Source organism: Pecten maximus, chromosome 4 (genome assembly GCF_902652985.1).
Source record: "Pecten maximus chromosome 4, xPecMax1.1, whole genome shotgun sequence".
Classification (NCBI taxonomy): domain Eukaryota; kingdom Metazoa; phylum Mollusca; class Bivalvia; order Pectinida; family Pectinidae; genus Pecten; species Pecten maximus.
In genome coordinates, this window is record NC_047018.1 from 15,178,804 (window position 1) to 15,194,177 (window position 15,374).

Below are 15,374 nucleotides of genomic sequence, written 5' to 3' on the forward strand. Positions count from 1 at the left end.
AAGCGGCCCATGGCGAAGTGAAAGTTAGCTTTTTTGTGTTTCAATCGGCATCTGAACTAGGGAGTATTTCATTAAAATAAGGTTAGATTGTCTCAGTTTCGTATGTCAGGTGATATGTTTTTAGATTTTAATCTTGTTCTCAAAAACCGCAGTTTTTCTCTTGAAAATCGATCATGCTATTTGTGATAGATCAGTTGATTGAAAACAACAAACGATCAATCGTCGACGAAATCGATTAATCGGCACACCACTACTCTCCACCATTCCATCGGACTGGAGCCTCATAGCGGTTGTTCGAGTTTCCTCCATTCCTAAAAGTTTACAAGTCTCTTGAAACAACTTAGTTAGAACCCTAGTCAGTATGGATAAGTAATGGAACACCAAATACTGATATAAAACGTTTCACAAGTTTGCTAGCTACTGTTTCTGCCTCCTGATTCCGAATGGGATATGATTCAATCCCTTGTGAAAAATAATCACCTACAACCATTAGATCGACATTTCCCCTCCCTGTCAACTGCAATACGTTCCATTGGCACACCCACATTATACTCCTTCATAGGTGCCCGAGGCCGTTTTGTAGGTATTTTTCTCAAAGCACAAATGTCACAGGTTGAACACCAGTTTTCTACGTACTTTGACATACATGCATGTGGCCAAAATAATCTGTCCTTGACCTTGGCTAAGGTCTTTTTAACATCAAGATGTCCACCAGTGGGACTATCATGTTACTGCTCTAGGACTAATTTCCTTAGTGATGCAGGTATAACTGTAAGTAAACGACTATCCTTTCCGTTATCACTTATTCTTCTGCTGAACAGTATTCCATCATGTAACTCAAACTCCAACGGTACCAGTAGTACTTAACTACTTCTCCATATTTTGCTACGACAGCCCATTCAGGCTTGGTACCTGATATTTCACAATGTATAATTAAATCTAGAACTTCTTCTGCCCTTTGTAGTTTCTTGAACTGTTCTCTGTCTACATCTCCTATTACTATATCTGTCATTGCTAAATGTAGTAGTGAAGGTAACTTGTTCAACTCATGCTCTTTATTTTTAGATTTTGATTGATCTGTCTGTGACAAGACTGACTGGACCTGCTTTATCTTCACCTTCGGTGCTCCCTTGTAAGTCTCATCACTCGATATGTCCAAGGTCATTGTCCAATCTGCTAACTCTGGCTGGTCCGGCTTCATCTTCACCTTTGAGGCTCCACTGTGAATTTCATCACTCGACCTGTTTGAGGAATCCATATTTGACTGCACCTGCTTAAGCTTAACCTGCCGAGTTTTGGGGTACATCATCTCCAACATTTCAGGGGGATCCTTACATAATACTGCAGCACCAGTAAATTTTTAACCTTATTTTCAACTCCTTCAGCAATAATACAAGTGTCTGCTTTCACAGCTTTAACACTACTGGTAACATAGGAACGTTTTCCTGTGACGCCACCACATAATAACTCAGCAAGTACAATCCTCATAAGGTATTGCACTAAATCAATATTTTTATTGTAAATATCTTTTGGGAATTCTCCACTAATAGGTGTCTGAGTTTCAAAAGTTCAAACTTTCCTACAACTCTCGCCCCCTCCCTGGTCCATGTCCTATCATGTCTTTTCTGTCATTCTATAGTAAGTACATTCACTTTCCTCACATGGTCTAGTTGTGGCCACTGAACTCGGACCAACTCCGTTTCCCTGGTTCTGCTGTCTGTGGTTATCTCCCCTGCTCTGCCAGTTGTATTGATTCCTTGGACACTCATTATTCGAGTTATTACCATATCCAGATTTATTGTCCCTGGGTTAGATTGCCCTCGGTACTGGTTACTCTGATGTCCTCGGTGAGAATTCCTGTTCTGAAATCCCTGATTATTGCAATTATTTTTTTTTTTTTTCTTGTCTCCTCTTTTTCTTTCCAATCAGTTAGTTCCTTAACTTTCTGTTATAATTTCCTCACTGTTTCTGTCTGCTCATCTTGGACATTTTTGTTGTCTTTGTCAAGACCAATATTTCTGACTTGTCTGCCCCTCTGCTTGTCTGCCAATCAATGAGTCTCAAAGCGAACAGCCAAATTTTTAAGCTTCATCGATATCTTTAGGACTCGTATTTCTTATATGTTGTCTCATTTCGTAATCAGGTAAGGCCTGGATAAAGAAATCCAATGCTAAGACATCCGTTGATTTTGTTGCCATCTCTGGGTAAGCTTTGCGGGTCATTCTTTTAATGGACTGTGCCAAATCAGCAATATATTAATCTTTCCCTCTGATTCTGGTCTGAACTTGGGATCTAAATATTTATGCGTTATTTGCTGATCCAAACTTCCTACTTAATGCTGCCACTACACTCAAAATCTCTTGTGGAACTCTTTTAACCCATTTAGCACAGCTGCAGCAACACCGGTCAAGCTTCCAGCTAGGTATAGGGATTTCTCATAGTAAGTCCAGTTGTTCAGCTGTTCAAACTGAGATATGTAATCTTCCCAATCATCTTTGCTACTGTACGGTAAAGGTTTCATCTTTACTCCATTGCTTCTTGGTCTTTCAACATTTATCCTTCTGGGGGAATTAATATAAGGAGAACTAGCTCTGGGTCGGATATTACACCCCTCGTCTCTGTAATAGATTCTGTCCTCACCCAGACCCTAGTTTCTATTTTGATTCTGATTAGGTTGACTAAATTTTTCCCTTATATTATCAACGTCTTTCCTCAATTCTCCAACGTTTTTTCTAAGTTCACCTCTCAAATCCCTTATGTTATGTTTCATTTCACCCCTCAATCCAGCCATATTGTTTTCTATTCTCTCCATGACCCTAACAAGATGGTCTTGGATGTTGTTCTCTGCCCTATGTTCATCATTATATGCCTGCTCCTCAGCTACTTCCATATATTCTCTATCACAACTATAAGTGAACCAGTTTCATCAGCTACAGCCTCACTTTCATTGTTAATCACATGTTCATTTTGTGTTAATGTCACAATATTTGAATCATCCATTTTAGTTTATATACTTAGTAATTTAGTATTAAGTAATTCTTGAAAAATTTACCACCAACACCAGCTTTTAATATGAGGTCTTATCTTGTCTTTTTCAGACACAACAACTGACTACAGCAAAGCCAGCTTCTCAGCAAGCAACAATTCTGCATCACCTACCAGCATCTCAGCAACCAACATTTCTGCAACTGCTACCAGCATCTCAGCAAATCAGATGTGTTGTATCTGACGTTTAGACTATGAAGAATAAATCTTAAATCCTCATATCTTTTTAATCCTGCCGACGACGCCAATGCAATGCCCGGACCGTCAGGTACTCTAAAGACTTTAAACAGTCTGTCGTGTGACCGAGTATCTTTCCTGGCGATGCATTGTATAGAAATTTACAGATCCGTCTGGTGGTGGCTTGTGGCAAACTTCTCAAGAAAAACTCCACAAATTTATAAAGACAATGTGGAAATTTATTCAGTTATGTAGCCATGCGATGAATTGTCTCCCTTTACAAATGTTGATGTGAACAGACAATAAATGATCGGGTGGTCAAAAATAATTGAAAAATATTACTAGTAGGGAACAACCAACCAATTGAAAAAATATATTTTTGAAACAGCACCTATGTATAAAAAAGTTGAGCCAAGGATAAAATGTCTGGCAGCCACTGATTGGCCAGTATGTTATGAATTGAGAAAATAGATATGTAGCCTGATAGGTAACTATCAATAAAAAATGTTGATATAAATTTCGTAAGTCCGATTGATTTTTTTCCCAAAAGTTCAGGTAATAATAATTAACAGGTAAACATTTAAGGTTTTTGAGATTTTTTACTGCGAAATTCACCCATTTTCAAAATGGCTACCCTGGAGAAAATTTGAGCTGAAGGACCCAACTTTTTTTTTTCGATTATGTGATATATCAGACCCTACACTTTTGTTATAAACCATAATTGTCATATTGAATTCAAGAATTTGAAGGAAATACTCCAAAACGTTAACACTAAAGTCTATGGGAAAACAATTGGTTGGTTGTTTCCTAGTACATTATCAATAACTTTCGCCTAGTTGCTCCTAATTTCTCCTTGTAACTCATCATTTCCCCTAGTAACTTCTACTCTCTTGAAATAATTCCTATTTACTCCTAGTAACTCCTAATACATGTATATGTTAGTGACTCTAATTCACTACTAAACTATTAATTTCTTACATAAAACTGATTCTCCATACTTGACTCCTAATTTCTCCTTGTAATTCCTAAATGCTCCTAGTAACTCCTAAATAATCCTAGTAACTCCTTATTTCTCATAGTGACTCCTACTCTTTTAAATAATTCATATTTACTCCTAATATCTGCTAGTGGCTTCTCGTACCTTATCCTTAGCTGCAACTTCTGCTACCTCTGATTTCTCCATACTGCTGCTAAAGTAGAGCTGATCAGCTTACGTGAGTGAGGTCAAACCTTCACTGAACTTCATATTTCCCGGCGCGCAATATATAGGGAGTGCGAACCATTGAAATAACTTTAAGAATTTAAGCACGAGAGATCTCCCGCGCCGCTATACATTAAATGATAAGATCCGAGAGAGCCTAGTAGACACCAAGCAGATAACTCTAAAGAGGTTCCGAAAAGATAAACAATGATGGCTGTCGGTAGAGACGAACCGTGTTTACTGAGATAAACTAAAGCCTGTAGCGGCGGATAAAACCTATGTACGATAGATTAAATGGAATACACGTGTCAGGTATGATATTATCCCTTGATGCTGAACAATTTTATGAGTAAAACTATGTTTCAACCGTAATATATAAGACAACACATGGCGGTAAACCTATCGTCTGCTCATAATCGTTCAATAACAAAACACCGTATCGTAATCACATATGATTGTCGATTAAGTAGTCTTTAAATATTAATATACCTTCTTATTCGGATTATATACATTAGCGATGATATGATGTTTTAATCCCAGTAAAAATAAGAACATTTTAACGTGAAATCACTTCAACAATGAGGGCACGAACAATTCATCGTTTCATTTGACGATTAATTGCAATTGACAGTTACAGGTTAAGCACAATTGACAATATGATGCATACGTGTATATACAATCGTCCACACATGTCATATCACAACAAAGATTCCTCAATCAAATTATATTTAAACCAACTGGCATAGCAGTGGCAACTGATGCAAATAAATGGTAATTAGTGGTATCATTGGTTAATCAGAATGAAAACCGCTAAAATATTGTTTATGACCTCAAAATTTATTGATGGCATCCATGTACATAATTTGATGTGCCTTTTGATCCTCCCTTTCCTTTCAGTTCTCCATTATTGGCATAAGTCCTTAATTAATCTCGGTTTCCTTCTCTTTCATATCAAATCGAAGAATTCATGAAAACAATAATTCAATCTAATTAAAATCAAGAGGGTCATTCTCACTACGTTACATGAACATATAACAACATCCCATAGGAGGTCACATCAGGGTGAGGTTTTGGTTAGAAGTCCTACTTCCCTGCGTGTCCTATTTGCATCACAAGATGAAAACGATGAAGAATTTGAAGACATTAAACTTTTACATGATGATATCAATGGAGATAAATCCACAGAAGACGCACCAGAAGTTGGGGAAATGCCCAACAGGGACATTCAAAAGGAGGAATTAATTGCGTTGATTTCAGATGTCGTTAACGAGTTTTTGTAGTATACTAGCTGCACGTATACAACATTTGAATACTCTACATACATATGTGTTGTGATATGAATAGACCTGTACGTACGTCCAGTCCACATTTATAGAGCTTACGCACAACCACTCTTATATTTCTCATCAAGCCCAATATGACCATATAGAATTGAATCAAATGTTTAATAAACTATTGCCAAAAGATATAACCACACTTTTCCAGTGATGGTGTTGTAACATTTAAAATAAAATATAATGTGTCTTCAAAGGTGACACCCTAGACCTGCTTTTTAAGCTGGTTGGTCACTAAACATAGTCATTATAATGCTTGAAACATCCCTTATAAAGAAAGCGCTCAGATAATCCAGATTTACCTGGCCTGATATACAAGTAAAAAAGTCATTTATATATGAAGTTATGAAATATTATGAAAAACCCCAAAACGTATCAAATGTTTATATACATATTACCGAATGGCGTTAAAGGTTAGCCCTACTAAAATACAGCTTGCCGCAACAATTGTAAGCTGCCGTATCTCTGTGGGCAGCTGTTATAGCTGTACAGTCCAAGATACAATAATTTTTATTTAACGTCGCATTCTTGCGACAAACATAAGATAAAATAACAAGTATAAACATAGTACTAAGAAATGCAATATTATCTAGTTAAGATATACATGTAGCATACAGGAATCACAAAAGAAACGATACTGAATTACAAACAGCTAAATCAATAATACAGCAATACACAAATCACAGATTGGCTTTTGAAACGCTTCCCACATATCGCACACATTCGTAAATCTGAAATCAAAGGTAATCAGCAACTGTTTAATCAGCCAAACGCTAAAACATTGAAACAGAAACGTCACTTTGAAGTATTGCATTATTCTAAACGCATGTACTCAATGATTCTTTCGTGGTCAGTCATCACTTTCGTGTTTCGCAAAAGTACGCGTGGGAACTAATCATGTTGAAAAAATCAACATAAATCGTTTTTGTTATTCCACTTTTGCCATTTTTTTTATTCATCAAGTGATAAATGATTGCAATAAATACATACCTATCCGTTAAAGCTGTACGATGGCAGGAATATCGGTCTTAACGCTAAATCAAGTTTTGTCTGGGGAAATACCACAACAAATCACATGGAAATATCGACAATAACCGTCGATTGTGTTGAAGTGTTGGGGATAACTACGGGGAGTTTTATAATAATTTGTGCATCAGAAGAAACAAATAGTGACCGGAAGACATGGGCTATGTCTAGTTTTGAAAGGCTGTTTTCTTTTCTTGTTTCACTTGCGTGTTCTGTGCTTTACCGCCTTGAAGCGTTCGGCGACTCCATCTTGAAATATCGTGGATTCACCACTTATGTCACGTGATGTCCTACCGTGAATTAAAGGACTACTTTCAGAATCTTGGAAGTGAATTTTATATGTCCGAATTAGCAAGACTAGAATGCATAGCTTGCATAATCTGTCAATTTGGTTCAAGTCATTTCGTCCCATAAAGCATAAAGCTCTATACGTGCCGAAATAGTTTTCTTCCGATGCATGCTGTGACGAAATGTTTTGCTTCGACGACATCGACAAATTGACAATTCGCCCCGAGAGTGAAATACAACTATCTCAAAGGCATATTGCCTCACTGACAGTAAATTGGTGTACGGCCTACTGCAGTTTGGGTATACGCCATATTGCTAGGTTCTTTAATCAATATTTCAATTTCTACTCAAGTTGGACTCAATAAAACTACAAAACTTAATATGTTTTATTTGCTTATGATTTTGACCTGATTAACACTGATCAGTGCGTATGAATAGATGGTTAAAATCCTTCCGCGGAACGATTTCACTTTGATCAGTGCGTATGAATAGATTGTTAAAATCCTTCCGCAGAACGATTTCACTTTTTCTACAATGTTGTTACAAACATGGAATAATTATTAAAATTATTTTATAATGTATTCTTGTATTTTATGAAAGACCAGTTATGCTAAATACTTCTATTGTGACAAAATAATGCTGTTTTTTAATCCTAAAATGGCGGACTATTTTACTCGACCGACTAGACATGCACAATCCGGAACTCCTCGGGCTTTCCCCCATTTGGACTTGCACAAGCTTCGAGACATTAATATCTAGACCGACTTTTTTATTCGAAAAAAACCCAAAACAATTGAAATATAAGGATTGAATCTTGATTTGGTGGATTTCATGGGGTCATGAATTGAGTTGCTCTTGAGACATTAAATTGGTCTCAAGAGCAACTCAATTCATGACCCCATGAAATCCACCAAATCAAGATTCAATCCTTAAAACAACAAGAGGCCCATGGGCCTTAACGATCACCTGATTTTTGAAATATTTCAGTAAATTTGAATGAAAGAATGAATTTAAAAACAAATAAAACAAATGATAGTCAAAAATGTGATTTCCCTATAACTATAGTAAAGTTTACCCCCTCCCATGGGGCAAACGCGAGACCCCAGGGCTAGGAAATTCACAATTATGGTAAAGCACCTTAAGACCCTTCGATCTGTGAAGAGTATTTAATTCTACCTTAAATGGGCTGTAAGAAGAAGATTTTTAAAATTTCTGTTAATTTTACCCTTTTTGGCCCCGCCCACCAGCCCCTGGGGGTCAACTAGGGCCAACATGTACATACCATCAAACTGTCATCTCATGCTGATAATTTGAACCAAGTTAGAATTAATTCCAATACAAATCCAACAAATAATAGTCAAAAATGTGATTTCCCTATATAAACTATAGTAAAGTTTACCCCCTCCCCAGGGGCAAACGTGAGACCCCAGGGTCATGAAATTCACAATTTTGGTAAAGCACCCTAAGATCCTTCCATCTATGTAGATTATTTGATTCTACCATATCTGAGAGTAGAGAAGAAGATTTTTGGAATTTTTGTCAATTTGACCCTTTTTGGCCCCGCCCACCAGCCCCTGGGGGTCAACTAGGGCCAACATGTACATACCATCAAACTGTCATCCCATGCTGATAATTTGATACAAGTTAGAATGAATTCCAATACAAATCCAACAAATAATAGTCAAAAATGTGATTTCCCTGTATAAACTATAGTAAAGTTTACCCCCTCCCCAGGGGCAAACGTGAGACCCCAGGGTCATGAAATTCACAATTGTGGTAAAGCACCTTAAGACCCTTCCATCTATGTAGAGTATTTGATTCTACCATATCTGAGAGTAGAGAAGATTTTTGGAATTTTTGTCAATTTGACCCTTTTTGGCCCCGCCCACCAGCCCCTGGAGGTCAACTAGGGCCAACATGTACATACCATCAAACTGTCATCTCATGCTGATAATTTGAACCAAGTTAGAATTAATTCCAATACAAATCCAACAAATAATAGTCAAAAATGTGATTTCCCTATATAAACTATAGTAAAGTTTACCCCCTCCCCAGGGGCAAACGTGAGACCCCAGGGTCATGAAATTCACAATTTTGGTAAAGCACCTTAAGACCCTTCCATCTATGTAGAGTATTTGATTCTACCATATCTGAGAGTAGAGAAGAAGATTTTTGAAATTTTTGTCAATTTGACCCTTTTTGGCCCCGCCCACCAGCCCCTGGGGGTCAACTAGGGCCAACATGTACATACCATCAAAGTGTCTTCCCATGCTGATAATTTGATACAAGTTGGAATGAATTCCAATACAAATCCAACAAATAATAGTCAAAAATGTGATTTCCCTATATAAACTATAGCAAAGTTTACCCCCTCCCCAGGGGCAAACGTGAGACCCCAGGGTCATGAAATTCACAATTTTGGTAAAGCACCTTAAGACCCTTTCATCTATGAAGAGTGTTTGATTCCACCTTATCTGAGAGTAGAGAAGAAGTTTTTGAAGTTTTAGTCAATTTGACCCTTTTTGGCCCCGCCCCTCGGGCCCCTGGGGGGTGGGGACCATATAATTCACAAGTTTGGTTCACTCTCAGCCATGGAAGCTTCCTGTAAAATTTCATTGAATTTGGTTCAGCAGTTTTTAAGAAGTTGAAAATGTAAATTGTTTTACGACGCACGACGGACGATGCATGACGGACGACGCACGACGCCGGACAAAAGGCGATTGCAATAGGTCAACTGAGACTTCGTCTCAGGTGACCTAAAAATATAACCACCTTTTTCTCTCACAACACCATATAATATAATGCCATGAAAATGAAAAACACGCAATTTCCAAGTGTGAATTTAGAGATAAACAATACCAATATACTGCTTTAAGGTTGGCGTTTCGTATTTTGTATCCTTATTACCAAACTTGCAACTTTTTATATTTCACTTTCAAATTGATTTATCCCTTTACATTTCTGCTGTAGAAGTATTTGAGTCAAAACACAGGTGTGATTTATTCAACTTTACTACTGTCTACAAGAACAACTTCAACGCTCATATGAAGAGGAAACACGAGAGTCCTTCAGGGCCTAGATCTAGCACTCCATGTAAGTCCTCCAGTGGTGATGCACAGCATAATACAGAAACAGGACTACAATTAAGGACCCTTGATGTGCGACCACTGTAAAATATGTGGAAAGCGCTTCGCTTGGAGGTCAAGCCTGTAGGCCCATACAGAAAATGGACATTAGGTCATTGTGATATTTCTTAAGTTCGGTTGTCAAACAGTTATAGCCATATTGTCTATTTTCCATTTAAGTTATTTGCAATGATTTGGAAAGTGATAAATAATAGGATTTTTCTGAGATTATCATACATTTATTATGATGTTTTTATTTTGACTTTTTTTTAATCAGGTACCGTACATAATGCATGTGCGGGCGTGCGTGACCGCATAATAATATCCATGTATTTTGAGACGACCACTGTCTCAGTCGGTGTAAGTGTCGCTATATAAGAAATGTTTATAGCATAAAGAAACCGTACACAAAGAGAACAATGTTTCAAAACTGATTTGCAGATTTCCCCCCTATTCCAATAGAATGCAATTACAACCCAAATACAATGTACATATCTTTTTGTATGGAGTGTCTTTTAAAACAACATGAGACCTTGATACATGAATAGTCTCTTTGACATCGTCGATGCTGATGATTCTCCCTTGCTCTGCATAATTCAGGAATAATTATTTTGAAATTTAACTGTCTCCTAAATGAAGCATCATTTACATGAAATTTCAACTCTTTACCGCCATGTTCGTCCACAATGTCCTGTATTATTTCCCGAAATACAAAGTACAATCCCGGTAGACTATCTTCATTGTAGAAGTGACTGTGTTCCAACGATTGACAAGATTATCACTGTGTGCTGTTCACTCTCAAATCACTGTGATTCTGTTGTACCCTTTGATTGACAGGTGGGGTGTGCTGCTGGGGCTCTTCGGCAGTATGCTTCACTAGTTCAGTGAGGTAGCACTATAAATCGGCAAAAGTTCCGGCCTATCATAAGGAGACTTAACACGAACATACCGCAGCCTCCAAAAACACGCATACGCACTCACCACATGCATGCATGTCTCACGCACGGGAGAATATGTCGCTGCTATTTCTCATTACAAATAAGATCAAACAAAAAATGTATATTTGTAATTTTTTGCAACTTATATCAGTCTACCAGTCTTAAAGCGAAACAGCATTCCTACTGTAGTGACAGGTACAGATATATAGTCCATGTTCCAACCAAAAGTTTCAATAAATGATATACGAAGTGAGGAAATAACGTACTTTTTTCTAATATATGTTAAGTCATAACTTTAAGGGCTTCTAGTAGCACAGGCGAGATCTTAACTGTGGAAACAACATTCAGTTAATTCTTTATCAGGTATCACCTGTGTATGTTTTAAAATTCTTATTAACAGGTGCTGCTTAACTAAGGTGTTCAAAAGGTATGTACAAGTGTATTGTATCACGTATGTACATTTACGCTGTACATAATGTGTTTTACAATCCACAGTATTATTTTCTAAATAGCAAATTCTAATTTGCAGCAATTAGAGGTAAAACTGCAGGTAGGGCGTAAGAATTGTACCTGCTGCCCCCATTGCATGATCGTAAGAGGCGACTAAATTTGGGATCTTATCTTTTCTCTTCGTCCTTAAAAACTTTCTTTATCCTAAAGTCTCCCTCGACACTGCCTCACTTTTGGCCTTTAGTTGAGCGTTCGCCCCTGTGAGGAAGGCTTTGGGTTCTGTCCCATAGCCGAGACATACCAGAGTCTTTAAAAATGGTAGTTGCTACTCCAGCATATTTGGAGTGGGACGACTGGTTTGCCCGTTGTCAGTATAATGTGACCGGGTGGGGTGTGCTGCTGGGTGTCTTCGGCAGTATGCTTCAGTGAGGTAGCACTTTAAATCGGCAAAAGTTCCGGCCTATCACAAGGAGACTTTACACGAATATACCGCAGCCTCCCAAAACACACATACGCACTCACCACACACATGCATGTCGCACGCACGGGAGGCCGTCCTTAAATGACCTTAGATGTTAATAGGACGTTAACCTAAAAATAAACCAAACCAAAGCTACAGAATGTTACGTTTAAAATGGACGCGGAATGACCAGCTTCTCAGGCTTGTAACTGATGCAAAACATAGACAAAGAGTGAATTATGTGAGATAGAATAACATTTAAGATATCGACAGTGTGATACGCATCTTGTTTTGGATTATAAGCATATGAATTATCCACCATCCCTTTGGACCAGGTGAGCTAAAAATGTAGAACCTTAACAAAAATAGTCGAATCAAAATTCTTTTCGGGAAAACTTAACATTATGTTATATATAGCGACCACAGAACCAAATCAAAAATAGATTGTGGGTTTTCCCCGTTTGGGCAGAAGATTTAATAGGAAGGTGAATGCATCGGGGCCTACTGATTGGATATTTAGGTGAGAGAAGTTTCCAAAGTTCTATGTGTGGGCTGGGCAATACATGTAGATGTAAAATATATTGAAAAAAAGTTATTTTTTTTCCTAGCCTGTCTTTGTCAGGGGGAGTTAATTCCATGTGTAATTTGTTGTAAATTTAGATGAATTCTTGGTGCTGAATTCAATACAAGATGGTGGCCCGAATATAAAAAAAGTTCAAATTGGTAGAATTTTTAATAATTCTATTTACAGGTTTCCGAGATGACATTCTTCAAAACTATGGATAGTGGACCAGTGTTGAAAACTCCATTTAAGCAGGACAGTGGTAAACGTTAACATTATCTTCTATGGGAAATCATTTGGTTCCGTGGTTCCTATATTTACTGAAGTAGAAACCCAGCGGCCAATCAAGAACGCATTATGGCCTCATAAAATTACTACAAACCCTTTATCTATATATCTTTTCCATTAAAAAAAGTCTGCAGTATAAATAGAGATCACTTTTTTCTTTGAGAATCTTTTTAGCACGCGAGTCCAAGTGACTTACGGTGGCAAACACTCGTTCGTAAACAAAATTGAAATCATGGTAAATGGAGGGAAATACCTAATCATTTGCAGATCAGAGGTAATATAGGCCTTCATATACACGTTTAATGTAAATTCATCAGTCAACCTAGTAATTAAGTAATCCCTGACTTTTTACTTAATTCTAACTAGTGTTCTGCTTTTGATATTATTATTATTATTTAGATCGTCTTGCCAGTAACAAATTGCCTTCCACGTGAATGTGCACATTATAAACACGTTGTCTAAACTATCACATGGTCATTTTTTATTTGGAGTTCTGCATAATCGATCCAATACGTGACCCCAATCATAGGGGTTAGTTAAAACAAGTCTTTTCATATATATATATATATATATTTTTTTTTTTAACTTTATTAACTAATGCACAAATCGTTGGTACCTATTTTTTTAATGTTAACATTTTTTTTTTTTTCTTTTCTTTATAATGTTCGTTAATTAAACTCCACTTTAGTTGTTGCCCTGTTATATAATATTCCATATGCAGTAAAAATAGTTTTGTCATACAAGGACCTGTGTCTTCAAACGTTCCAAGCACTCTGATGAGTCAGAGTCACTTCCGCTTTTCTATTTACGTATATATGTGTGTGTATGTGTTTGATTGTTGTATCTTTGTGTCGTTTCTTGTATTTCACAGCTATGTTTAACTGGTTTTCATATGCATCATTGAATGTTGTCCTGATCATGAGCTGCCGGACGATCGACGGATCCTACCATATCGTCAAACGTTTCCAGTATGAGAATGGGTAACTCTTCTGCGGGTATCCTAATTTGGGTAGATCGCCGGTGGTTATTTTTAAATATACTTACAATTGATTTCAAGATACTTTATGATGGCTTATATTTCTCTGTAATTCTTAATTATTTATCATCTCTATGTTTTGATAATCTATCATTCATACTATTTTCACAACCTATTATTCTGCTGTTATGCAATGATGTTGAAAGTAATCCTGGTCCGTTTTATAATCTGAACATGGTTCATCTAAATGTTAGATCTATTAGAAACAAAACTTCCTTACTTGAAACCGAATTTGAAAGTAACGATATTGTATGCCTGACAGAAACACATTTAAATCCACTGATAAATAGCAGAGACATTCAAATGCATTCCTTCACTTCTTCTCCACACAGGAAAGATAGAACTACAGGCCCAGGGGGTGGGGTCATAATATATTATAAAAACACTGTTATTGTAAAAAGAAGAGCTGATCTTGAAAGGGACGATGTAGAACTGCTTTGGTCCGAGGTTTTGATTAATAATCATAAATTTCTTCTTGGTTGTTTATATAGACCTGACAGTAATATCGAATACTGGAACAAACTTGATGACACTTTAACTAGAGCCACTGATACTTCTATGGATGTTGTACTTACAGGTGATATTAATGTTAATATGCTAAATGTGCCACTAAATGATCATTTATCAAGACTCCTTATTAAACATAATCTATCTAGTCTTATTCTTGAACCTACACGAGTAACGCCTGTCAGTGCAACATCCATTGATATTATATTTACCAATAACAGTAACATAATTAGAAGCACCCATGTATCTCCACCATTCTGTAGTGACCATTCATCCGTCCATGCCCAAATTTCCTTTAACACATTTAAACATATGAGCTATAAAAAAACTATTCTGATATATGATGAAGCTGATTTTGATAGTATGAATAATGCCATTTCTAATTATGACTGGTTAAATTTATCATTAATTCAGGATACTGAGTCTTTTAATGCCACCATAATAAATTGTTTAACGGAACAGGTCAATAATTTTATCCCAACCAAAGAGATAACAGTACGACCGAATGATAAACCATGGATAAATAACAACATTAGGCTTAAGATGAGGCAGAGAAACAGAATACACAAAAAGGCTAAAATAAATAATAATCCTCACTATTGGCAAAGATTTCGCACTCTTAGAAATGAAACTATTGACCTGATCCGTGAAGCAAAGGCAAATTACATAAAAAAAATTGAAAACTCTCTGAACGATAACTTGGTCTCCCCAGACAAATGGTGGAAGATAGCAAAATCTATCACTAACTTCTCTAATAAATCCTCCTCTATCCCCCCTCTTGAATTAAATAACCAGGTCATTCATCACCCAATTGATAAAGCTGAAGTCCTGAACAATCACTTCACTAATATCTCTACTTCAACACCTAACCTTGAACTCCCCCAAACTGCACAAAACTTTATCCCAATTTTACTAACACATATTCAAGTCACTGAAC